The 26,274-nt window shown below is 49.2% G+C and overlaps 1 long non-coding RNA gene across 1 annotated transcript; it reads right to left on the minus strand.

The window, feature by feature from the left end:
* Positions 1-326: 326 nt before the first annotated feature.
* LOC140621429 (uncharacterized) lies at positions 327-25,914 on the minus strand. The gene is made up of 3 exons (XR_012021114.1): positions 25,190-25,914; positions 18,529-18,665; positions 327-2,023 (listed from the first exon to the last, which is right to left on the minus strand). It is a non-coding gene; the product is annotated as an uncharacterized lncRNA (long non-coding RNA).
* Between the last annotated feature and the right edge of the window lie 360 nt (positions 25,915-26,274).

Raw genomic sequence — 26,274 nt, forward strand, 5'->3', positions numbered from 1 at the left:
AGAGAGAGAGAGAGAGAGAGATGCAGAGACACAGACACAGACATAGAGGGAGAAGCAGGCTCCATGTAGGGAACCCGACATGGGACTCAATCCTAGGAATCCAGGATCACGCCCTGGGCCAAAGGCAAGCGCTAAACCGCTGAGCCCCCTGGGCTGCCCCATGTCCTTTATCTTGTTAATGTGATGGATCATGGTGACTGATAGCCAGAGGGGATGGAGGTGGGAGATGGGCAAAATAGATGAAGCATATTAAGAGCTATAAGTATCTGGTTCTCAAATAAATAATTCACAGATATTAGAAAGTACAGCCTAGGCAATAGAGTCAGTACTATTGTGACAAATTTGTATGGGGACAGATGGTGATGACACTTCTCGTGGGGAGATCTGAGTATGCACAGAATTGTCAAATCAGTAGGTGGTAGCCCTGAAACTACTGTAACATTGTGTGTTGACTGTACTTCAATAATATCAAAGAAAAGGGGTTTCTGATGGGACTCACAGTGGGTCCATGAAAGGCATTAAAATGGTCATTACACATATGAAGGCACCTCTGAAGAGGGGATAAAGATGCTCACATGTCTTCATGTGAATTTTCAGAAGATTTACTTGAGAGAGGGTACAGTGGGGAGGGATGGAGGGAGAGGGGGGATCTGGAGCAGACTCCTCACATACCAGTCACCAGGTCTGGGTGAGGACCACATGAGGACCACAGTCAGCAGGTACAGGTGAACCCCATGTGGGACCCAGAGCCACCAGGACCAGATGAGGCTCAGGTGGGGACCAAAAAACCAGGTCCAGGTTGAGGCCAAGGTGGAGCCCAGAGGCACCAGGTCCATGTGAGGCCCAGGTGGCAACCAGATTCACCAGGTCCAGGTGAATCCCAGGTGGGGACCAGATTCACCAACTCCAGGTAAGGCCCAGGTGGGGACCAAAGTCACAAGGTCTGGGTGAGGCCCAGGTGGGGACACAGTCTCCAGGTCCAGGTGAGGCAAAACTGAGGACCAGAGTCAACAGGTCCAGCTGAGGCACAAGAGGGGACCAGAGTCACCAGGTACAGGTGAGGCCCAGATGAGGATCAGAGTCACCAGGTCCAGGTGAGGCCTAGAAGGAGACCACAGGACCCAGGTCCAGGTGAGCCCCATGTGGGAACGAGAGCCACCAGGTCCATTTGCGGCCCAGGTGGGGACCACAGTCACCAGGTCCAGGTGAAGCCCAGGTGGGGACCAGATTCACCAAGACCAGGTGAGGCCCAGGTGGTGACCAGAGTCACCAGGTCTGGGTAAGGAACAGGTAAGGACCACATTCACCAGGTCCGGGTGAGGCCCCGGTGGGGACCAGAGTTGCCAGGTCCGGGTGAGACCCAGGTGGCAACCACACTCAGCAGGTCCAAGTGAGGCCAAGCTGAGGACCAGTGTCACCAGGGCCAGGTGAGGCCCAGATGGGGATGAGAGTCACCATGTCCAGGTGAGGCCAGAAGGACACCACAGGTACCAGCTCCAGGTGAGGTCCATTTGCAAACCAGAGTCACCTGGTCCAGGTGAGGCCCAGGAGGGGACCAGAATCCCCTGGTCCAGGTGAGGCCCAGGTGTGGAACAGATTAACCAGGTCCCAATGACACCCAGGTGAGGACCAGAGCGACCAAGTCAAGGTATGGCCCAGATGGTGATCAGAGTCACCAGGTTCAGGTGAGGCTAAGAAGGGGACCACAGTCACCATGTCCAGGTGAACCTGATGTGGGAACTAGAGCCACCATATCCAGGTGAGGCTCATGTGGGGCCAACAGAAACCAGATCCAGATGAGGCTCAGGATGGGACCAGAGTCACCAGGTCCAGGTGAGCCCAGGTGGGAAACAGATTCACCAGGTCTGGGTGAGGCCCAGGTGGGGAACACAGTCACCAGATCCAGGTGAGGCACAGGTGGGGAGCACAGTCACCAGGTCCAGGTAAGGCCAAGCAGAGGACCAGAGTCACCAGTTCCAGGTGAGGCCCAGGTGGGGACTGGAGTCACCAGGTACAGATGAGCCTAGAAGGAAACAAGAGACACAAGGTCCAGGTGAGGTCCATGTGGGAAAGTGTCACCAGGTACAGATGAGGCCAGGTGAGGACCAAAGTTAACAGATCCAGGTGTGTCCCAGATGGGGAGCAGAGAAACCCTGTCCTGATGATGCCTAGATAGGTACCAGAGACACCAGGTCCAGGTGAGGCCAAGGTGGGGACCATTTACCAGATCCAGGTGAGGCCAAGCTGAGGACCAGAGTCTCCAGGTCCCGGTAAGACTCAGGTGAGGCCCAGGTGGGGATCAGAGTCATCAGGTCCAGGTGAGGCCCAGGTGAGGACCACAGTCACCAGGTCCAGGTGGGGACCAGAGTCACCAGGTCCAGGTGAGGACCAGGTAAGGACCAGATTCACCAGGTCCAAGTGAGGCCCACGTGGGGACCTAAGTCACCAGGTATGGGTGAGGCTCTGGTGGGGACCAGAATCACCAGGTCCAGGTGAGGCACAGGTGGCAACCACACTCACCAGGTCCAGGTGAGGCCCAGGTGGGGACCAGAGACATGAGGTCCAGGTGAGGTCCCGATGGGAACCACAGTCACCAGGTCAGGTGAGGCCATGCTGAGGATCAGAGTACCAGTTCCAGGTACAGAAGAGGCCAAAGTGAGGACCAGAGTCACCAGGTCCAGGTGAGACCCATGTGGGGACCACAGTCACCAGGTCCATATTGAGGCCCAGATGGGGCCCAGAATCATCAGGGCCAGGTGAGGCCAAAGTGTGGATCAAAGTTATCAGGTCCAGGTGAGTCCCAGGTGGGGAACAGAGTAACCATGTCCCAATGATGCCCGGGGGGACCAGAGTCACAAGGTCCAGACGAGGCCCAAGTGAGGAGCAGATTCACCAGGTCCAGTTGAGGCCCAGTTGAGGCCCAGAGTCCCCAGCTCCGGATGAGGCGCAGAGGAGGACCAGAGTCACCCAGTCCAGGTGACATCCAGGTGGGGACCAGAGTCACCACGTCAGGGTAAGGCCCAGAGGGGGACCAGAGTCACTAGATCCAGGTGAGGTCCCTATGTGGAACTGAGTAACCAGGTCCCATGTTGCCCATGTGAGGAAGAGATTCACCAGGTCCAGGTGAGGTCCCTGTGGGAACCAGTCACCTGGTCCAGGTGAGGCCCAGGTGGGACCACAGTCACCAGGTCAGGGTGAGGTCCAGAGGGAGACCAGAGTCACCAGGTCCAGGTGAGGCCCAGGTAGAGAAGAGAGTAACCAGGTCCCAATGATGCCCAGGTAAGGACCAGAGTCACCAGGTCCAGGTGAGGCCCAAATATGGATCAGAGTCATGAGTTCCAGGTGAGGCCAAGAAAGAGACCACAGGAACCAGGTCCGGGGAGCCCCATATGGGAACCAGAGCCACCAGATCCAGGTGAGGCCCAGGTGGGGACCACGGTCACAAGGTCCAGGTGAGGCTCAGGTGGCAACAAGAGTCCAGGTGAGACCCAGGTGATGACCAGAGTCACCAGGTCCAGGTGAGGACCAGGTAAGGACCAGATTTACCAGGTCCAAGTGAAGCCCAAGTGGGGACCAGAGTCACCAGGTAAGGGTGAGTCCCAGAGGGGGACCAGAGTCCCAGGCCAGGTGATGCCCAGGGGGGACCAGAGTAACCAGTTAAGGGTGAGGCCCAGAGTGGGACCAGAGGTCCCCGGTCAAAGTGAGGCCCAGGTGTGGAATAGAGGATCCAGGTCCCAATGATGCCTAGGTGAGGACCAGAGTCACTAAGGCCATGCAAGGCCCAGATGGGGATCAGAATCACCAGGTCCCAGTGAGGCATAGAAGGAGACCACAGTCACCAGTATCAGGTGAGCCCCATGTGGGAACCAGAGCCACTATATCCAGCTGAGTCCCAGGTCCATGTGAGGCCCACGTGAGGACCAGATTCATCAGGTTGAGTTGAGGCATAGCTGGGGACAAGAGTCACCAGGTCTGGGTGAGGCCTAGGTGGGGACGAGATTCACCAGGTCTGAGTTAGGTGAAAGTGTGGACGAGAGTCACCAGGTCCAGGTGAGGCCAAACTGAGGACCAGAGTCACCAGATCCAGGTGAGGTCCATGTTGGAAAGAGAGTCACCAGGTACAAGAGAGGTCCAGTGGGGACCAGAGTCACCAGATCCAGGTGAGGCCCAGGTGGGGACCAGAGTCACCAGATCCAGGTGAGGCCCAGGTGAGGACCAGAGTTACCAGGTACATGTGAGGCCCAGGTGGGGACCAGAGGCAACAGGTCCGTGTGAGGCCGGCTGGGGACCATGGTCACCAGGTCTACGTGAGGCCCAGGTGTGGAACACAGTAACCAGGTCCAGGTGAGTCTCAGGTGGTGACAACAGTCACCACTGTCCAGGTGAGGCCCAGGTGGGGACCAGAATCACCAGGTACAGGGGAGGCCCTTGAAAGAACCAGAGTCAACAGTTCGAGGTGAGGCACAGGTGGCAACCAGAGTCAGCAGGTCCAAATCAGACCAAAGTGGGGTTCACAGCCACCAGGTCAGGGTGAGACCCAGAGGGGGACCAGAGTCACCTGGTTCAGGTGAAGCCCAGTTGTGGAACACAGTAACCAGGTCCCAATTATGCCCAGTTGAGGACCAGAGTCAACAGGGCCAGGTGAGGCCCAGATGGGGATCAGAGTCACCAGGTCCATGTGAGGCCCAGGTGGGGACCACAGTCACCAGATCCAGGTGAGTCTCAGGTGCAGACCAGAATCACCAGGTCCAGGGGAGGCCCAGGTGGGGAACACAATAACCATGTCCCAATGATACCCACCTCGGGACCAGAGTCACCAGGTCCACTTGAGGACCAAGTGGGGATCAGATTCACCAGGTCCAGGTGAGGCCCAGGTGGAGACCAGAGTTACCGGTGAAAGGTGAGTCTAGAAGGACAACACAGTGACCAGGTCTAGGTGTGGTCCATGTGAGAACCAGATCACCAGGTACAGGTGAGGCCCAGGTGGGAACCAGAGTCAGCAGGTTCAGGTGAGGCCAAGGTGGGGACCACAGTCACCAGGTCCAGGTGAAACCAAGCTGAGGACCAGAGTCACCAAATCCAGGTGAGGCCCGGGGTGGGGGGGACTGGAGTCACCAGGTACAGGTGAGGCTAGAAGAACAGCAGAGACACCAGGTCCAGGTGAGGTGCATGTGGGAACCAGAGTCACCAGGTCCAGGTGAGGCCCAGGTGAGGACCAAAGTTAAATGTTCCAGAGTCTCACTTGGGAAACAGAGTAACCATATCCTGATGATGCCCAGGTGGGTACAAGAGTCACCAGGTCCAGGTGAGGCACACGTGAGGACCAGAGTCACCAGATCCAGGTGATACCCAGGAGGGGACCAGATTCACCAGGTCCAGGTGAGGCCCAGGTGGAACAGAGTCACCTGGTCTGGGTGAGGCCCAGGTGGGGACAAATGTCATAAGACCAGTTGAGGCCCAGGTGGGAACACAGTCACCCGGTCCAGGTAAGGCCAAGCTAAGTACCAGAGGCACCAGGTCCAGCTGAGGCCCAGTTGGGGACTGGAGTGACCAAGTATAGGTTAGGTTAGAAGGACACCACAGTCATAAAAACGCAGCTAGTTGAAAGCTGGCTTCTAGGGATGCTTCCTTGTGAGAGCTGAGCTCAGGACCCTCCCACATCCTGACTGCCTGTAGACATAGTTCCTATCATTCTTAAGCGAGGTGCTGGAAGAGGTTGTGTGAAAAGTATGTAGAAGTGTCAGGACTGTAATCACGTGTATCTGAGTCCAATACAGCGATTTCCAACAGCCTTGTTCAATTAGAGTGTAGCTAGGTTCTAACTCCCATAAATGAGTGGCGAGCAGTCACCTGCCCCCAAGGCAAACACACTTCTGAGAGTTGAGCTTCTAGCCTGTACCTTCCACATCCTGAATGCATGTCTTTGCTTCTAACAGGCCTAGCTTCGAAGCGTGACAGAAGTAGTGTGAGAGGTAAGTGGAAGGTGCAGACCCTCAAGACTACTGTCTCTAAGCTCAATCCAGCAATTTCCGAGGAATTCCTCTCATAATTGGTGCTACATATTAAGTTCCATACATGAGAAGTTCGTTGAACACAGTGTCCAAAGGGAACTTGCTTCTGAGAGTTGAGCTCACACCCAGTCCTTCACAGTTCCACACTGCCTGCAGATTGAGTTTCGAACATCCTCACCAGAGATGTTTGTCAGAGGCTCGTGGGATGCAAGTGGAAAAACGCAGGCTTGGAAGGTGTCTCCAGGTGCAATAGAGAGGTATTCATGGAACCTCCTGACGTAGAATGCTGCTAGGTTCTCACTGCCATAAGAATGCAGCTAGTTGAAAGCTGGCTTTTGGCATGCCTCCTCGTGAGAGCTGAGCTCAGAGCAGGACCCTCTCGCATCCTGACTGTCTGTAGACATAGGTCCTCACATCCTTATGTAACATGCTGGAAGAGGTTGTGTGAAAAGCATGTGGAAGTGTCAGGCCTGTACTCACGTGTATCTGCATTCAATGCAACAATTGCCAATGGCTTTGATCAATTAGAGTGGTGCTAGTTTCTAACTCCTGTAAATGAGTTTCTAGCAGACATCAGCCTCCAAGATATACAAGATATACACACTTCTGAGAGTTGAGCTTTTGGCCAGTGGCTCCCCCATCCTGACTGCCTGTACGGGCTCTCTTCCACAGGATTTCATTCAATGTGGGACACAAGTTTTGTGAGAGGCAAGTGTCTCTTAGCTCAGTCCAGCGACTTCTGAGGAATTCCTTCATCCCGTAGATTGGAGCTACATACTAACTTCCATACCTGAGAACGTAGTTGAAAGCTGTCTCCTTGGGGAACATCCTTCTGCGAGTTGAGCTCACATGCGGTCCCTCCCAGTTCCACACTCCCTGCAGATGAAGGTTTTTTTTTTTTAATAATAAATTTACTTTTTGGTTTTCAATTTGCCAACATACAGAATAACACCCAGTGCTCATCCCATCAAGTGACCCCCTGAGTGCCCATCACCCATTCACCCCCACCCCGCCCTCCTGCCCTTCCACCACCCCTAGTTTGTTTCCCAGTGTTAGGAGTCTCTCATGTTCTGTCTCACTTTCTGATATTTCCTACCCATTTCTTCTCCCTTCCCTTTTATTCCCTTTCACTATTATTTATATTCCCCAAATGAATGAGAACATATAATGTTTGTCCTTCTCCAATTGACTCATTTCACTCAGCATAATACCCTCCAGTTCCATCCACATTGAAGCAAATGGTGGGTATTTGTCATTTCTAATGACTGAGTAATATTCCATTGTATACATATACCACATCTTCTTTATCCATTCATCTTTCGATGGACACCAAGGCTTTTTCCACAGTTTGGCTATTGTGGATATTGCTGCTATAAACATTGGGGTGTAGGTGTCTCAACGTTTCATTGCATCTGTATCTTTGGGATAAATCCCCAGCAGTGCAATTGCTGGGTCATAGGGCAGGTCTATTTTTAACTCTTTGAGGAACCTCCACACAGTTTTCCAGAGTGGCTGCACCAGTTCACATTCCCACCAACAGTGCAGGAGGGTTCCCTTTTCTCCGCATCCTCTCCAACATTTGTGGTTTCCTGCCTTGTTAATTTTCCCCATTCTCACTGGTGTGAGGTGGTATCTCATTGTGGTTTGGATTTGTATTTCCCTGATGGCAAGTGATGCAGAGCATTTTCTCATGTGCGTGTTGGCCATGTCTATGTCTTCCTCTGTGAGATTTCTGTTCATGTCTTTTGCCCATTTCATGATTGGATTGTTTGTTTCTTTGGTGTTGAGTTTAATAAGTTCTTTACAGATCTGGGAAACTAGCCCTTTATCTGATACGTCATTTGCAAATATCTTCTTCCATTCTGTAGGTTGTCTTTTACTTTTGTTGACTGCATCCTTTGCTGTGCAAAAGATTCTTATCTGGATGAAGTCCCAATAGTTCATTTTTGCTTTTGTTTCTTTTGCCTTCGTGGATGTATCTTGCAAGAAGTTACTGTGGCTGAGTTCAAAAAGGGTGTTTCCTGTGTTCTCCTCTAAGATTTTGATGGACTCTTGTCTCACATTTAGATCTTTCATCCATTTTGAGTGTATCTTTGTGTATGGTGCAAGAGAGTGGTCTAGTGTCATTCTTCTGCATGTGGATGTCCAATTTTTCCAGCACCATTTATTGAAGAGGCTGTCTTTCTTCCAGTGGATAGTCTTTCCTCCTTTATCGAATATTAGTTGACCATAAAGTTCAGGGTCCACTTCTGGGTTCTCTATTCTGTTCCATTGATCTATGTGTCTGTTTTTGTGTCAGTACCACACTGTCTTGATGACCACAGCTTTGTAGTACAACCTGAAATCTGGCTTTGTGAGGCCCCAGCTATGGTTTTCTATTTTTAAATTCCCCTGGCTATTCGGGGTCTTTTCTGATTCCACACAAATCTTAAAATAATTTGTTCTAACTCTCTGAAGAAAGTCCATGGTATTTTGATAGGGATTGCATTAAACATGTACATTGCCCTGGGTAACATTGACATTTTCACAATATTAATTCTGCCAATCCACGAGCATTGAATATTTTTCCATCTTTTTGTGTCTTCCTCAATTTCTTTCAGAAGTGTTCTATAGTTTTTAGGGTATAGATCCTTTACCTCTTTAGTTAGGCTTATTCCTAGGTATCTTATGCTTTTGGGTGCAATTGTAAATGGGATTGTCCTTAATTTCTCTTTCTTCAGTCTCAGTGTATAGAAATGCCACTGACTTCTGGGCATTGATTTTGTATCCTGCCACGCTGCCAAATTGCTGTATGAGTTCTAACAATCTTGGGGTGGAGGCTTTTGGGTTTTCCATGTTGAGTATCATGTCATCAGCGAAGAGGTAGAGTTTTATTATGCCCAAGATTGAGAATCCGAGAAACCACCAAGGAGCCGACACTGATGCAAACACGCAAGGGTTCATTTACAAGCTCGAACTTGGGTCAAGTGTACCGGACACAGCGGAGCAGGGACTTGGACCCCGAGATAAGAGACGTAGCAGCTTTATAGGGGCCAGTGGCCCATGGGATACACAGAAAGTTGCACAGTCATTTCGGTCCACACGCAGGTGGCTGATTGAATTACATCTTACTCTATAGTATCCACTTGAGCTGGCCTATTACTTTGGTCAGAATCAGCGCGCAGTTTTGGTGGGCACAAGGCAGGGTTACATTGTTATGAGCCGATTTCCGATTAGGGTGTGCCCAGCAGCTTGACTATGGTGGGGCAGCACCTTAAGCAATAAGCAGGTCATGTGGGGGTCATACAGGAGGTGGCAGGTGTAGCACAAAATGGAATCAGTCTTGCTTTGCTTGTCCAGGGGTAGGGGATTTTTGTTAAATTTCCTGGGTCCCACACACTCATACTTTTATATGAAAGTATAAAAGCAGAAAGAGTAACCCAAAATTGTCTATTTCACAAAAACCTATCTAAACTAGTTACGTTCAATGGTGTCTGTCTTGATGGAACAATCTCTAGGAAGACCTTTTTCAGACCTAGCTCCACCACCAATAAGCATGTGAACTTGGACAATCCAATCCTCCGGAACTCTCAGTTTCTTTCCTGTGCCTCAGAAGAGAGGACCAGCGCTGATGATCCCTCAGTTCCCTCTCAGACCTGAAATGCTGATGTGGGGTCCTAAACACTATACTGAGCACAAAAAGATGGGGGATCTTATATATATACTCAAATACTAAAATATAAAACTAACTCTGAGCATAGATCCTGAGTATTTTAGGGTTCTTTCTATGGCGATAGAAAATCCCCAAATCTATATCCCTTTTTATCACAAGCGGTGGGTATATGGGTCCAATCCACTAGAAATAATAAATATGTGTATCAGAACAGCCATCTGCCCTCATGCTCACTGCTTTTCAAAGCAAAGCCCTCAAAGAATTCCATTATTATTTTCTGAGCATACCGGTTAACATACAGAATCCTAAACTGCCCCTTCCTTTAACTTAAAAAAAATTAAAATGTTGGCTGGCCATATTAACAAACTCTCCAGGTTATTCTTTTGCACACTAACATGTGAGAACCACTGGCTAGGCACCAAGGAGAATTGATTTACCTTAAAATAGCAAAATTTGAAATCCTATGTCCTTTCCTATTTTCAGATCATAATAAATAAAGATATGAAACAGTGAAGAGAGAGGGAAGGAGGCAAAGATAGGGATGGGGACAGAAACAATGTGCCAATCAAAAATGAGATTTACATAAAGTTTGTCTTTTAAAAAGGTATGAACAGACAAAAGACTCCATACTGGTGGAAATATGTTAAAGGGACACAGGTATCAACTAAAAGAGCCAGAGCAGAGACAATATAAGCAACAAAATAAGTACTGCTGGATTATAACCCAAAGCATAAAATAAATATTCATGAATCTATACTAATATTAAAAATTGTAATAGAAAGAAAGAGTGGCACCTGGGTGGCTCGGTCAGTTAAGCTTCTGCCTTAGGCTCAGATCATGATCCAGGTCCCAAGGCAGGCTCCCTGTTCAGCAGGGAACCTGCTTCTCCCTCTCCCTCTGCCCCTCTCACTCATGCTTTTTCTCTCCTCTCTCTCTCAAATAAGTAAATAACATCTTTGAAAAAGAAACAAACAAACCCAGAAGGAAGAGAAATCTCCCATGTAGAAGAATTTCAAACAATTAGTGCAGACATTCCACCCTCAAGTTGATGAGCATAGCTTCCCAGTCTTATGTATGCAATACACATAGTAACTTACTTCTACAAAATATATTATGAAACATTTAAAATAATAAAATAATAATAATAATAATTAATAATAAAGAATCACTTTACTATGGAGAAAGCTGACAAACACTACCTCAGCAAGATGATCAGATCAATACCAAGACTGATAAATCATGCTGATAGTATCTATCCTTTATATGATATAATGAAAATGGCAGTATATCTCTGTATATAATCCACAATCATAGTTCAATCATGAGATAAACAACAGACATGTCCCAACTGAGGGAAACTGTACAAAATACTCTACTTCTCAAAGTGTTCCAGTTCAACAACAACAAGGAAAGGCTGAAAAACTGTCACAATCCAGAGGAGCCTAAGAAAACATGAGGACAAATGGAATGTGATATGAGGGATGGTAACTTAGCAAAAACTAAGGAAATCTGAATCAAGTATGGTCTTTGGTTAATGCGAATATTTTAATATTGATTCATTAGCTAATATTTGTACCGTACTAATATAAGATATCAATAATTGGAGAAATTGAGTGTGAGGGCATGAGAATTCTCTGTACTATCTCCTCAATTTCCCTATAAATCTTTGCTTTTGTTCTAAGAAATAAGATTTATTTTGAAAATTGACTTAAATGAATCAGGCTCCAAGTGTGAAGACATTTTAAGAATAGTTTAATGAATTTTTGCCTTATTCTTAAAGAGTTCCTTCGATGGGAAGAAAGTAAGAATTTTATATCAGAAGGAAAGAAAAACACTTATGAACACGTATAATGCCTCCTCAACCTGAAAAGCAAGAAAGGATCATAAATAGCAAAAATCAGATAAAAATACTTCTATTATAATAGACACCATATTGCAAGTGCATTTAAAATTAGCAATGCATAACATTTATTTCCTTGACATTTGTCTTCCAAAGAGTTCACAGTGTTTCAGTGTCAGTTAAAATAGGGGAAGAATCTCAGGGAAGAATCCTTAACATAATAATAGGACTATTGGTAATAATGTCTCTCAATTAATTCCAAATCCATACAGATGCATTTCCTGATGACTGACTGAGCTGTGAAGAAAGAGATGAGAAACCCTCATCCCTCTGAATTACTTGTGTCAGAATATTTTAACCATAGTACTAAAGATAGTAAATTACCCTTATTAACAGGAAATACGTCTCAGATTGGAATCTGAGCAATCAGATGGGCAGAGACAAAACGCTTTGACTCGCTCTTCATCATTTAAAGACACAGGAGAGCTTTTCTATGTACAAAGTCAGTTGTCAAGATAGCTTTAAGGAATAAGAGTCTGCAGCATCGAATCCCGCTGCACAGCCGGGACGCCCGCGCTCCAGGTCTTCCTGATCCCAAATCCCTGGTCCTGTCCCCCAACACACACTGCCACCAGAGATCATTTGCAATTGCTCTCTTAGGAGCTCCAGGGAAAGGGGAAGGAGCTAGATAGGATGGAATGGGACGCCTGGAGGCCGAGAAAATTAAGGCCATTCCACTTTTTTTTTAATTTATTTTTTATTGGTGTTCAATTTACTAACATACAGAATAACCCCCAGTGCCCGTCACCCATTCACTCCCACCCCCCGCCCTCCTCCCCTTCTACCACCCCTAGTTCGTTTCCCAGAGTTAGCAGTCTTTACGTTCTGTCTCCCTTTCTGATATTTCCCACACATTTCTTCCCCCTTCCCTTATATTCCCTTTCACTATTATTTATATTCCCCAAATGAATGAGAACATATAATGTGAAGGCCATTCCACCTTAAGTTCAGCGTTAGCACACGCCCAGCCATCCCAGGCCCCTGTGAAGAAGACCTGAAATTTACATTACTTCAGTTACAGGAAAAAAACAAAAGTTTACAGCTGAATGTCCTAGAAAGCCCCACAATAGAATAAAAACTGAGCCCAAGCCAAGGGCTGGAAGCCCCTATTAGAATGAGAAGAGAGCTCAATGCCCTTGAAGGCCCCATATCAAAATGTAAACAGAACTTGAGGAATTGCTCCAGCCCTTCTGGAGGTCCCCGAGACCAGCCGTTAAAACTAAGCTAAAACCCACCTTGGGGTCCAAGTCCCTGCTCTGCTGTATGGGGTATACTTGGACACAAGCTCGAGTTTGTAAATCAACCCTCGTGTGTTTGCATCGGTGTCGGCTCCTTAGTGGTTTCTAGGATTTGCAATCTTGGGCACAACACCCCCATGTCCCCTCCCCACCTGGGCTGACCCCCTGTCCCCTCCCACCCAGGCTGACCCTCAGTCACCTCCCCGCCCACAACAGCTGGGCACAAGCCCTCACACAGGTCCCATGGGCACAGTGGACACTCCCGCCGTCCCCGGCCTCCCAGGGGAAGGAAGGAGGTTTCGGCAGGACACATTCCCATGGTGGCCCCAGGGCTCCCTGCCCAGGACGGCAGCTGGTGACAGGTCGGGGCCTGTGTCCCTAACCCCGGCTCCTCCTCCCCAGGATTCCCAGTGGAAATGAAGGAGGAGGCCCTGGTCTCCTCCAGGGACATCAAGCAGGTAGACCTAGACGTCAACAGGACGTTCAGCACCCACACCATGTTTTGGGACTGCTACGGGGTTGGGTGAGGCAGCTGGGCCAGGGGCGTTCGGGGCCCTGGGGGAGGCCCGGGGGCTTCTGGGTAGGGAACACGGGGCTTCTGAGGCCGGGGGGAGCAACAGCAGCCAAAAACACACAGCTGCATGGTAGGGTGCTGGGGATGACCCCTGTGCCCCCACCCCTGGGGTCTCGGGGATGAGGAGGCCACTAGGATGGGGCCTCCAGGTGTTGCCATGTGAGCTGAACCCCAAAGGGGTGAGGGATGGCCCCCTGAGAAGCAGGGTGCTGGGGGGGGGACCGTGGGGGGCATTAAGGGGACCTGGGGGCCAGGCAGCATGGCCATGGCTGGAGCAGGACACACATTGATCCAATGAGGGTCGGACGGGTCACGGTGACACCCACCCTCGGTCCTTTATATATTTCTAAATTCTATGCATTTTATTTGAGACAATTTGCAATTTGTAAACATACATAGTATGATGACCCCCAGAGAATGCCCCCGGTCCAGCCAGGGCCCTGCACTGACCACACGGGGTCCCAGGGACAGGTGTCACAGCAAACCACAGACTGGGGTCACCTTTATCTGTAGATGTCTCCGTGTGCATCTTAGAGAAAGGGGATGCCCTGTGTCCACAGGCCCCCCACGCCATCCCCCTCATTCCCCACCCTCACACCATACCCCTACATCATCATCCCCCATGCCATCCCCCCTACACCATCCCCCTCACACCCACACAGCCCCACACAATCCCCACCCACACTACACCCCAACACCATCCCCCCTACACCATCCCCCACACTCCAGCACCATCATACCCCTGCCCCCACACCATCCATCCCCACACCATCAACCCCCAACAAGGACCCAGGGCAGCTGCCCCCTGTGGGACATGCTCAGCCTCCCCAGGGTTCTCTGGACAGCCTGCTCCCATCAGAAGCCCGGGTGTCCCAAAGAGTACCCAGGGGTTGCAGGGAGGAGGGAAGGCAGGGAGCCCCCGAAAGGGTGGGTGCAGGTGGGTGGAGCAGAGGATGCACTGTGCCCTGCCTCTTCCACTGTCCCTCCTGGAGGGCAGCACACCCTGCACAGGACACCAGCCCCTAACCCAGAGGGACCTGGGCTGGCCTGGCCCCGGGCTATGTGGGGGCTGGGGTGATTTGGCCCCCCCCAAGGCCCAACACAAAGACTAATGGGATCCAGCCCCCCATGGCCCTGGCCAGGCCTAGATTCTGGCCCCGGGCTGAGCGAGCCCTCTCACAGCTGGATGTGGCCTCCTGGGCCCTGGGCATGCCCCACAGATCCAGGTCACTGACCTAGGGCAGCCCTGGGGATCCCAGGACACCCCAGGGTGGGGAGAGCTGGGGTAGGCCGGTGGGCCCTACCCACACCCACACCAGGAGGCAGACTCCTCCAGGTACTGGGACCCCAGGGGGCCCGAGGCCGGGGTCCAGTTGCCCTGCGGGGACCCAGCGCAGGAGCCCATGAGCTGCAGGTCCAGGTCAGCTCTGCTGTCCTCAGAACCGTCTCTCAGGCTGAAACCTCAGGACACTTGCCCCCACTCGGAGTCCACACATGCTCCCAGGAGGGGGACTCCAGCACCCCCCCACCCCGTGTGATTATTGCCCTCCCCAAAAGAACAGAAAGGTCTCCCTCCCCAGGGGAAGGCACGCACCCTCGGCTCTGAGCCCCTTTGCTGTAGAAAGTCAATAAAGTGTTGTGGTGCGAAAATGCACAGCCAGCCCGTTTCTGTGTCTCCCAGAACTCTGTGCACGGGGCCTGGAGAGACCCCCAGAGAGGAGAAGGGGGCACCACCCAGGCCCCAACCAGCCCCTGCAGGGGCGCTGCCAGGCACACACAGCTGACATCCCCACGTGCTTTCCAGGGGTGGCCAGACACCAGGGTCAGGACCCCACAGACTTTACTGGGACTCAGCCTGTGCCCCGCGGGCCAGGAGGGGCTGGGACAGAGTGACAGCCAGGGAGCTTCAGGTCACCAGGGTCTGTGCAAAGCAACCTGGGAGGTCTGTGCTCCCTCTGTCCAGGGGGCCGGGGCTGGCTGGGTTCCGGGGCACTTCCTCCCCTCCCCGCATCCCCGTGCCTGGGTGCCTGGGGCACAGAGTGCTTGCAGGGCAGTCAGCGTGACCCTAGAGTGGATGTCAGGACAGCAGGCCCTTGTGTTGTGCCCAAGATTGTGAATCCGATAAACCATCGAGGAGCCAACACCGATGCAAACACACGAGGGTTTATTTACAAGCTCGGGCTTGGGTCCAAGTGCACCCAACACAGCGGAGCAGGGACTTGGACCCCGAGACTAAGGTGTAGCAGCTTTATAGGGGCCAGTGGCCCATGGGATACACAGAAAGTTGCACAGTCATTTCGGTCCACACGCAGGTGGCCGATAGAATTACCCCTTACCCTATAGTATCCACTTGACCTGGCCTATTTCTTTGGTCAGAATTGGTGCGCAGTTTTGGCCAGCACAAAGCGGGGTTACATCGTTATGAGCTGATTTCCGATTAGGGTGTGCCCAGGGGCTTGACTATGGTGGGGCAGCGCCTTAAGCAATAAGCAGGTCATGTGGGTGTCATACGGGAGGTGGTGGGTGTAGCACAAAATGGAATCAGTCCTGCTCTGCTTGTCCAGGGGTAGGGGATTTTTGTTAAATTTCCTGGGTCCCACACTTGCAGCTCACGCACCTGGGCCACCCTCACCAGGTGGACTCAGCCTGCACACCTTGTGGTGCTGGATCTCTCACACCAGCATGTGGAGGGTACTCCTCGCCCTAGTGAGTAGGGGCTGGGAGAGCATGAGGCTCAGCCTGAGGGCCAGGAAGCACACGGGACGAGGAACCCCAGCCCCGTCCCCTCCCCGACTCCCACACACAGGCAGCCTGAGGGCTCCCCGCCATGGACAGCTGGCTCCTCAGGAGCTCCCCCAGGGCGGCCTCGAGGTCTGGCTCCCTGCTGGAGAGGCATCGGGGAGAAGAGAAGCAGCCGGCGCTCCGCAGGACCCACTGCCAGACATGGGAATGGGGCCGAGCCAGACCTTCCAGCTCAGCTGACCCTCCAGCAGAAAGTCACTGCACGAGCAAGCCCCGGGTTGGCCAGGAGAGCGCAGCTAGCTGCCCAGCGCCAGCACCAGAAATGATGTTGTGCCAACCATTTCGGTGTTTGGGTGATGCAGCCAGAGGATCAGATAGCTGCATTTGATAGCTGCATGTGATAGACACACACACACCCCAAAACCAACAAAAGTCGGAATCCCCCCAATGTTGTCAAACAGCAGCCGGATGGTTACATACACCACGCTGTGGTCCCCAATAGGATACATGGAAGACGCTATAAACCATGACTGCAGAGGTGCTGGAGGCACGGAGATTTGCCTGCTGGTTTCCAACAAGGAGCGCTGAGGGGCAGGAAGCATCCTACAGAGGGGGGGCCCCTCCTAGGAAAGGACACCAGGTCCCTGTGAAGGCTATGGATGGTGAAATCTGTCCTCCTCTCTTTCAGCTTCTGGTTTTCTTCCTATTTGTTCTTCCTAATTCTAGTTTAGCCTCCACCCTGCATCCAAGCCAATGACCAAAGAGGCTTCGTTATGACATCGGGTCCTAAAAGGAGGCTGAGCTCTGGCTACCGGGTTTGGGAATGATCATGGCCTAGGTTTATGCTGATCCACCAAACTCGTGCCTTCAGGGCTCTTCTCTCCCTGCAGAACGAGGGGAACCACAGGTCTTACAATGAAAGATGCCCACTTCCACTCGGGCGGGACTGTCCCTTGTGGAGGACGTCATCTGGGCCAAGTAGTGCAAGCGGGGCAATCAAGAATAGGTCGCAGGTGAGACATAAGCAAGCACTTACCTTTGATGTCATGATTTATTTGTTCATTCATTTATTATTTGTTAAATATTTTATTTTTATGTCCTCTCTATACCCAACATGGAGTTCAAACTCACAATCCTGAGATCAAGATCCCCCGACCAGGCCAGCCAGGCACCTCAGTGCCATGTTTCATAACTCTTTGCTTCCTTGCCTATCTCTGCATCGAACTGGAACATTGCGTCCTTGATGGGGAGCTTCAGTTACCTCCGAATCCTAGAACGTTCTCACTGTATCCCAATCCTAGATTGACATTTACCATTGAATAGCACTTTAAATAAATAGTCAGTAAAATAACTACTACAGTAAAGGAAATTATCAACTTTTCACTTGTGTGGGCCCTGCTCCCTGGGCTCCCAGGGAAGCTATGGTTTCTTTAACATTGATCAGGTCCAAATGACTCCACCACACCTCGAAGCGTGGGCTCAGTTTCTGCCCTGACACATGCAACACCCCTGCTTCAGTTAACATGTATCAATCAATCAAAGGGAGCCTGACTGGCTCGGTGTGGTTCGTAAGAACATGGGACTCTTGTTCTTGGGGTAGCAAGTTCAAGCCCAATGTTGGCTGTAGAGATTACATAAAAATAAAATCTTAAAAAAAAGCAATCAGTTGATCTTGGGGAGACACAACCCCGGATCCCACAAGGGCAGGGAGCCAGCTGACGGGTCTACGCACAGTATTATATGCAGCAGAGCACAAAATGTGAACTTTCAGAAGTCTGCTAGAGTGGGGGACACACCAGCCTTAAGGTGTTCAGGTGGAGAAGTTGGGGGCAGTCCCTGGAGCGACAGGGTGGGCTCAGGATCCCAGGGGTCCCAAGGACGGTGGCGCCAACTGTTCCCAGGCACAGGAGCAGGAACCCGGCTGAGAGCAGTGGGGCTCGGGCCAGCTGTCTGCCCTGTGTGGGCATAAGCTGCAAACCCCTGTGCCGTCATGGGGCCGCGTTCCTGGGACAGGCCAGCAAAGGCCAGGAGTGGGAGGACACCCTCCAGGGCAGGAAGAGTGCAGGTCTCCACCAGGGCAGCCCCTAAAATGTGGAGTTTTAAAATTCTGTCACTTGTCTGTGTGGAGGCTGAGAAAATTAAGGCCGTTCCACTTTAAGTTCACTGTTAGCACAAGTACTGCCATCCCAGGCCCCTGTGAATAAGAGCTAAATTTTACATTACTTCAGGTACAGGAAAAAAAGGAAAAAACAGCTTACAGCTTAAGGTCCCAGAAAGCCCCATATTAGAATGAGAACAGAGCTCAATGCCCTTGAAAGCCCCATATCAGAATGTAAACAGAACTTGAGAAATTCCTCCCCCTGCTTCTGGAGGTCCCCTAGACCAGCCCACAAAACTCAGCTAGAACCCACCTCGGGGTCCAAGTCCATGCTCCGCTGTGTGGGGTATACTTGGACACAAGCTCCAGCTTGTAAATAAACCCTCATGTGTTTACATCAGTGTTGGCTCCTCGTTGGTTTCTCGGATTCACAATCTTGGGCACAACAGTCTGAGATAAAAAAACAAAACCAAAAGAAGCTCGGACGCAGGCAGAGTGAATGCAGGGTTCTGAGAGAAGCGGCGGAGACCCAGGGGCTTGGGGGCTCTTCTGTGGAGGCCCCTGAGACTTGGGGGCGGGATGCTTAGCCCCAGAGCCAGAGGATCCAGCGTCCCCACCCGCATCCAGCCCATCAGTGCCCAGTCTCAGGGAGCAGCACAGCGCCACCCGCTGGAGGCCAGAGGCGCTGACGCCCACCCTGCCTCTGACCCTGTAGGTGCATCTCCCAGGCAGATGTGCACCTGACAATCAGGGCCATGGGCCCGTCCCTGGACCCCGCACAGACCACTCGCTGCCACCAAGTGGTCGGACCACAGAGGCTACAGAGCTTCAGCTCTGCCAGGAAAGGAGAGTCTAGCTTCCTTTGTACTTTGTGCTTTATTTTTATTTATTTTCTTTGATTCTTTTTTATTAATTGCTTTCTTTCAATTTTTATGTATGTACCTTATATATTTCTTGTTTTTGTTTACTTTCATGGTACTTTAATTGTGTTTCTTATTTTGGGATTTAGAATCTTTTAACAAGCAGGCCAAAATAAACACAGAATCTGGTGTTTTTTTGGGAGGGCAGTTGTTATTGTTTTTCTTGGTTTTTCTTTTTCTTCCTTCTTTCTTTTCTGGAAAAAATAATGAGATGGAGAAATTCACCTCCATAAAATAACATGAGGTAGTACTCACAGCCAGGAAGTCCATCAATACACATATATGATGTCTAACTACAGTTTAAAACAATGATTATAAAGATAGCATCTGGGCTGGAAAAAGGGCACAGAAGAAAACTAGAGAATCCCTTACTGTAGAAATAAAAGAACTAAAATCTAGTCAGTCCAACGTTAAAAATGCTATAACTGAGATGCAGTCCCAAGGGGAAGCCTTAAAAACAAGAAAGGTTATGGACCACAGAGGCAGACTGAGGGAACTCAGCCACTTATTAAACAATAGCATTCATATTATAGGAGACTCAGAAGATGAAGAGAGAGAAAAGGGGGCAGAAGTTTTATTTGAACAAATTATGTAAACTTCTCTAACCTGAGGAAGGACACAGACACTGAAATCGAAAGCACAGAGAACTCCCAATAAATTCAACAGAAGCTGACCATCACCCAGGCACATCAGAGTCAAAGTCACAAAATACACAGACAAGAAAAGAATCCTGAAAGCAGCGGAGGTGGGGCTTGGAGGGGGTAGTCCTTAACCTACAAGGGAGGATGAATCAGTTTGCAGCAGATCTGTCCACAAACTTGGCAAGCCAGAAGGAAGTGAAAGGAAATATTCAATATGCTGAATGGGAAAAGTATGTAGCCAAGAATTCTTTCTTTTGTTTTTTTAAGAATAATCATCAAAATTTATTTAATCTCCCTAGGAAGAAATTAAAAATTTCTGAACATAAAATGCCATTTTCCTCAATCATAATAGGAAAATTTTATTTTATGTTTTTAAATTTCTTTTTATTGGAGTCCAATTTGTATGAATTCTTGCTTCAGCAAGGGTGTCATTCAGGATAGAAGGAGAGATAAAGAGTTTCCCAGACAGGCAAAAAATAAAGGAGTTCAAGACCACTAAACCAGTCTAGTAAGGAATTTTAAGAGGGACTCTTCTAGTGGGGAAAAAAAAGAGACCAAAAGCAACAAAGACTAGAAAGGACAAGAGAACATCACCAGAAACACCAGCTCTACCAGTAACACAAAGGCACTAAGTTTATATCTTTCAATAATCACTCTGAATGCTGATAGACTAAATGCTCCAATCAAAAGATATAGGGTATCAGAGTGGCTTTGAAAACAGGATCTGGGATGCCTGGGTGGCTCAGGGGTTGAGTCTCTGCCTTTGACTCAGGGTGTGATCCTGGAGTCTGGGATCCAGTCCCATATTGGGCTCCTGGTGGAGACCCTGCTTCTCTCTCTGCCTAATTTTCTGCCTCTCTCTCTCTCACTCTTTCATAAATAAAATAGTTATTAAAAACACAAGATCCATCTGTATGCTGCCTACAAGATGCTCAACTTAGACCTATAGACACCAGCAGATTGAAAGTCAGGGGATGGAAAATCATCTATCATGCTAATGGACATCAAAAGATAGCTGGAGGACCCATACTTATATCAGACAAACTAGATTTGAAACCAAACCCTGGGGGACACCTGGTGGCTCAGTGGTTGAGCATCTGCCTTTGGCTCAGGGGGTGATCCTGAGATCCCAGGATCGAGTCCCACATCGGCCTCCCTTTGGGGAGCCTGCCTCTCCCTCTGCCTATTTTTCTGCCTCTGCTTCTCTGTGTATCTCTCATGAATAAATAAATAAAATATTTAAATTTCAAAAAAGAAAGAACAAATACTGTAAGAAGAGATGAAGGGCATTATTTCATAATTAAAAAGACTCTCTATCAAGATCAAACAACTAAATATTTATGCTGCCAACATGGGAGTACCTAAATATAGAAACCAATTAACAACAAACGTACAGGAACTCACTGATAATAATACAATGACAGGGGATTTTAACATTCAACTATGGCAATGGACCGATCATCTATGCAGAAAATCAACATGGGAACAATAGCCTTGACACACTGGACCACAGGGACTCAACAGATATAGTCTGAACATTTCATCCTAAAGCAGAATACACATTCCTTTCAAGTGCCCATGGGACATCCTCCAGAACAGATCATATCATGGGCCACAAATCAGCCCTCAACAGGTACAACAGGTACAAGAAGGTTGATATCATACCCTGTACATTTTCAGACCACGACGCTATGAAACTCGAAGTCAACAGCAAGAAAAAATTTGGACAGACCAAAAATACGTGGAGCTTATGAACATCCTACTAGAGAATGAATGGAGCAACCAGGAAATTAAAGAGGAAATTTAAAACAAATGAAAATGAAAACATGTTTCTCCAAACCTCTAGGATGTAGCAAAGGCAGTCCTAAGAGGGAAGTACATAGCAATACAGGCCTATCTCAAGAAACAAGAAATCTCCAATACACAGCCTAACCCTACACCTAAAGGAGCTGGAAAAGGAATAGCAAACAAAGCCTAAAGCCTACAGAAGAAGGGAAAGAATAAAGATGAGAGCACAAATAAACAATACAGAAACAACAAAACAGTAGAATGGAATAACGGAACTAAGAGCTGGTTCTTCAAAATAATTAATAAAATGGATCAAGCCCTAGGCAGCCTTATCAACGAGAAAAGAGAAAAGACCTAAATAAAATCACAAATGAGAGAAGAGAGATCACAATCAACACCAGAAAAATAAGACAATTATAAGGGAATACTATGAAAGATTATATGCTAACAAACTGGGAGACCTGGAAGAAATGGACAAATCCCTAGAAATGTGCAAACGTGCAAAACTGAAATAGGAAGGAATAGAAAATATGAACAGACCCATAACTAGCAAAGGAATTGAATCAGCAAAGCACCTGTGTGCCTCAGTGGTTGAGCATCTGCTTTGGCTCAGGTCATGATCCCAGGGTCCTGGGGGATCAAGTCCCACATCAGGCTCCCCGCATGGAGCCTCATTTTCCCTCTGCCTATACCTCTGCCTCTCTGTGTCTCTCATGAATATATAAATAAAATCTTTAAAAAAGAAAAAAGATAAAAAGATGAGAAAGGACCCAAATAAAATCACAAATGAGAAAAGAGAAATAACAACCAACACTAGAGAAATACAAATGATTATAAGAGAACATTATGAGAAATTCTATGCCAGCAACCAAGAACCTGGAAGAAATTGATCAATTCCTAGAAATATATGACATAGCAAAAATGAAAAAGGAAGAATTAAGAAACTTGAACAGACAGATAACCAGCAAAGAAATTGAATCAGCAATCAAGAATCTCCCAACAGGAGATGCTTAGATCAATAGAACAGAATGGAAAGCCGAAACAAGATACAAACCTGTAACTCTATGATCCATTAATCTACAACAAGGCAGGAAGGAATATCCAATGGCACAAAGACAGTCTCTTCAACAAACCCTAACCCTGACCCCAGGATAAGAACAAATGGTGTTGGGAAAACCAGGCAGCCACATACAGAAGAATGAAACTGGACCACTTTCTTACACCATATATATAAAAAATAAATTCAAAATGGATGAAAGACCTAAATGTGAGACCTGAAACCATAAAAAGAAGAAAAGATAGGCAGCAACGTCTTTGACATTGGCCACTGGATCTTCCTTCTAGATATGCCTCTGAGGCGAGGGAAACAAAAGCAAAAAGACTATTGGGACTTCATCAAATTGAAAAGCTTCCGCAAAGTAAAGGAAACAACATTTTGTATGTTGCTCAAAGGCAACATACAAAATGAGAGGAGATATTCGTAAACAACACATCCGATAAAGAGTTAGTATCCAAAATACATAACGCAAATATAAACCTCAGCATCCTAAACACAAATTATCCAACTGCAGATGGGCAGAAGACATGAAAGGACTTTGTCTCGGACAAGACATCCAGATGGCCACCAGACACATGGAAAGACACTCAGCGTCACTCATCATCAGGGAAATGCAAACAAAACCACAATGAGATGTCACCTGACAGCTGTCAGAATGGCTAAAATTAACAACACAAGAAACAACAGATGTTGGTGAGGCTATGGAGAAGGGGGAGCCCCCTTACATTCCTGGTGGGCATGCGAACAGGTGCAGCCACTGTGGAAAACAGGGTGGAGAGTCCTCAAGAAGTTAAAAGTAGAGCTACCCTACGATTCCAAAATTGCACAGCTAGGTATTTACCCCGAGGATACAAAAGTAGTTTAGTAGATTCGAAGAGGGACACGCAGCCCAGTGTTTGTAGCAGCGTTATCAACAACAGCCAAACTGTGGATACAGCCCAGATGTCCATCGACAGATGAATGGGCAGAGACGATGTGGTAAATATACACACTGCGACATCACTCGGTCATCAGAAGGGATGAAATGAAGCCATTTACAATGATGTGGGAGAAGTGGAAAGGACTTATGCTAAATGGACTCAGTCAGAGAAAGACAGATACCAAATACCATACAATTGCATTCACATGTGAATTTTAAGAAACCAAACAAACTGGCAAAGGGGCGGGGGGGTGGGGATGAGAGAAGCAAACCAAGAAACACACTCTTAACCACAGAGAATAAACTAATAAATACCAGAGGAAGGTGAGGGGGATGGGGAATCAGGGGATGGGGATAGTGGAGGGCACCTGTGACCAGTACCAGGAGTTGTATCCAAGGGTTGAATCATTATGTGGTAAACCTGAAACTATATCATACTGTGTATACAAACAGGAATTCAAGTAAAACTTTAAAATAATAATTGGTAGTATTGATGAAACATGTGTGCACAAGAGATAAAATCAGAAAGGCAACTGAAAATCCAAATAAATTCTTTAGAGCCACAAATCCCCTCCTTAGCTCAGCTCAGGAGAAGCCTGCCATGTCTATTCTTACCCCAGCAGAAGCCTGGATTTTGATTCTCTGGGGAGGCCACTGACTTGGTGGAGTCAGGCTATCTTTGAATCCAAAACCTAAATAGAGGGCATAAAACTAAACTGCCCAAGATACTAGGAGTCCCAGTGCAGGCACATGCCAAGAACCAAACTCTAACCATACACAGACACAACCCTAACCCTACACTCTAGCCTAATGTTAACCTAACCCTTAAACAAGACCTGTCACTAATCAAAACCAAACACAAACCCCAAGATCGAAACACATTCACTGAACCTACCTGCCAACCCTCACCCTAACTCCTAAACCTATTCTAAACCCTTAACCCTGACCCCTACCTTAAATCTAACGCTAACCCTAACCTCTAACCCTAACCTTAACTTAATGTACTCAAATCCTATTCCTAACCTTAACTTGTACCCTAACCCATACCCTCTAATACTAACCCTATCTCATACCCCAAACTGTACCCTAACCCGTACCCTAAAACTAACCCCTAACCCACTCCCTGACCCTATCTCTTATCCTTTTCCAAAACCGTACCCTGACGCTGATCCTGACCTGACCCTAACCCTAACCCCTAACCAAACACTAACCCTAACCCTAGCCCTAACCCCTATCCTAACCCTAACCCTCGCCCTAACCCTAAACCTAGCCCTAACTTTAACTCTAACCCCTAACCCTAACCCCTAACCCTAACTCACACCCTAACCCCTAACCCTAACTGCAAACCTAAGCCCAACCCTAACTCTAACCATAACCCTAACCCCAACTCCTAACCTCCTGCCCTAATCCCTAGAGTCTAAGCCCTAACCCTAACTCTAAATCCTGTCCCTAACCCTAACCTTAACCCCTTTCCCTAATCCCTAACCCCCATCCTAACTCCTAAAAACTGACCGTTACCCTTACCCCTCACTCTAACCTCTAATCCGTAACCATAAGCATAATCACAAACACCTAACATCTAACCTAAGCCTAACCACCAACTGCCTCCCCTCCCCTGACCCTACCATTCATTCTACCCTTTCACTTACCCTGTGGTTCTGAGTAGTCCCTTCTGATGTGGACGTGGCCCCCAACGGAACCTCCAGAGTCCTCCAGGGGGTCCTGAGGAAGCCGGGCTCCTGTGAGTGTGCACGTGGCCCCACGTGTTCCTGAGTCATAGTCAGCGGGTCCTGAGGACGCCAGGTCTCCTGTCACTGTGGACTATGCCTCACATCCTCTGGAAGCCTCACAGCAGGTCCTCAGGAGGCCGGGGGGCTCTTGTCAGCCTGGACATGGCCCCACGTCCCCCCGAAAACTCACTGCGTGTCCTGAGGAGGCTGTGGGCTCCTGTCAGCATAGACGCAGCCCCATATGTCCCGAAGCCAAAGTGCAGGTCCTGAGGAGGACGGGGGTCCTGTCAGTGTTGATGTAGCCCCACATTTTCCTCAAGCCTCACCATAAGACCTGAGGAGGCTGGGGGATCCTGTCAGTGTGGATGCGGTCCCCACATCTTTCGTAGGCCTCACCACAGGCCCAGACAAGGCTGAGGTCTTCTGTCCGCATGGACGCATCCCCATATTTCCCGAAGTCTACACCGGGGATCCTTAGGAGGTCAGCGTCCTGTTGTGTGGACGTGGCCCTACGTCCTCCTGAAGCGAAAGCGTGGGTTCTGAGGAGCCCGGGAGCTCCTGCCAGAGTGGACGCGGCACCCCATTTTCCTGAAGCCTCCCCGCGGGTCCTGAGGTGGCCCAGGGGCTCCTGTCAGCGTGGATGCGGGCCCACATCTTCCTGAAACCTCACCACGGGTCCTGAGGAGGCTGCAGCTCATCAGCGTGGACGAGTCCCCACGTCCTCCTCAGGGCTCCCCAGCACAGGTGGGCTCCTGTTAGTGCAGGCAGAGGAGGCCTATAGCGCCCCTGGGTGGGGCCGGGGCTCGGGCGACCCCTGCAGGACGCTCAGGCGCTGCAGGAGGCCATGCAGGAGGCGGCGTGCCTGCGCCAGGGCCGCACCTGCCTCCTTCCATGCTGCACCTGAGGCCTGTGAGCTTCGGAAACGTCTCACTGAAACGGAGCCCAACACCCGGCTTCCCCAGCAATACTTAAGGACAATGAATGGAGCCTACAGGACGCAAAAT

This window comes from Canis lupus, chromosome 30 (assembly GCF_048164855.1).
Source record: "Canis lupus baileyi chromosome 30, mCanLup2.hap1, whole genome shotgun sequence".
In the NCBI taxonomy this organism is placed as follows: Eukaryota; Metazoa; Chordata; class Mammalia; order Carnivora; family Canidae; genus Canis; species Canis lupus.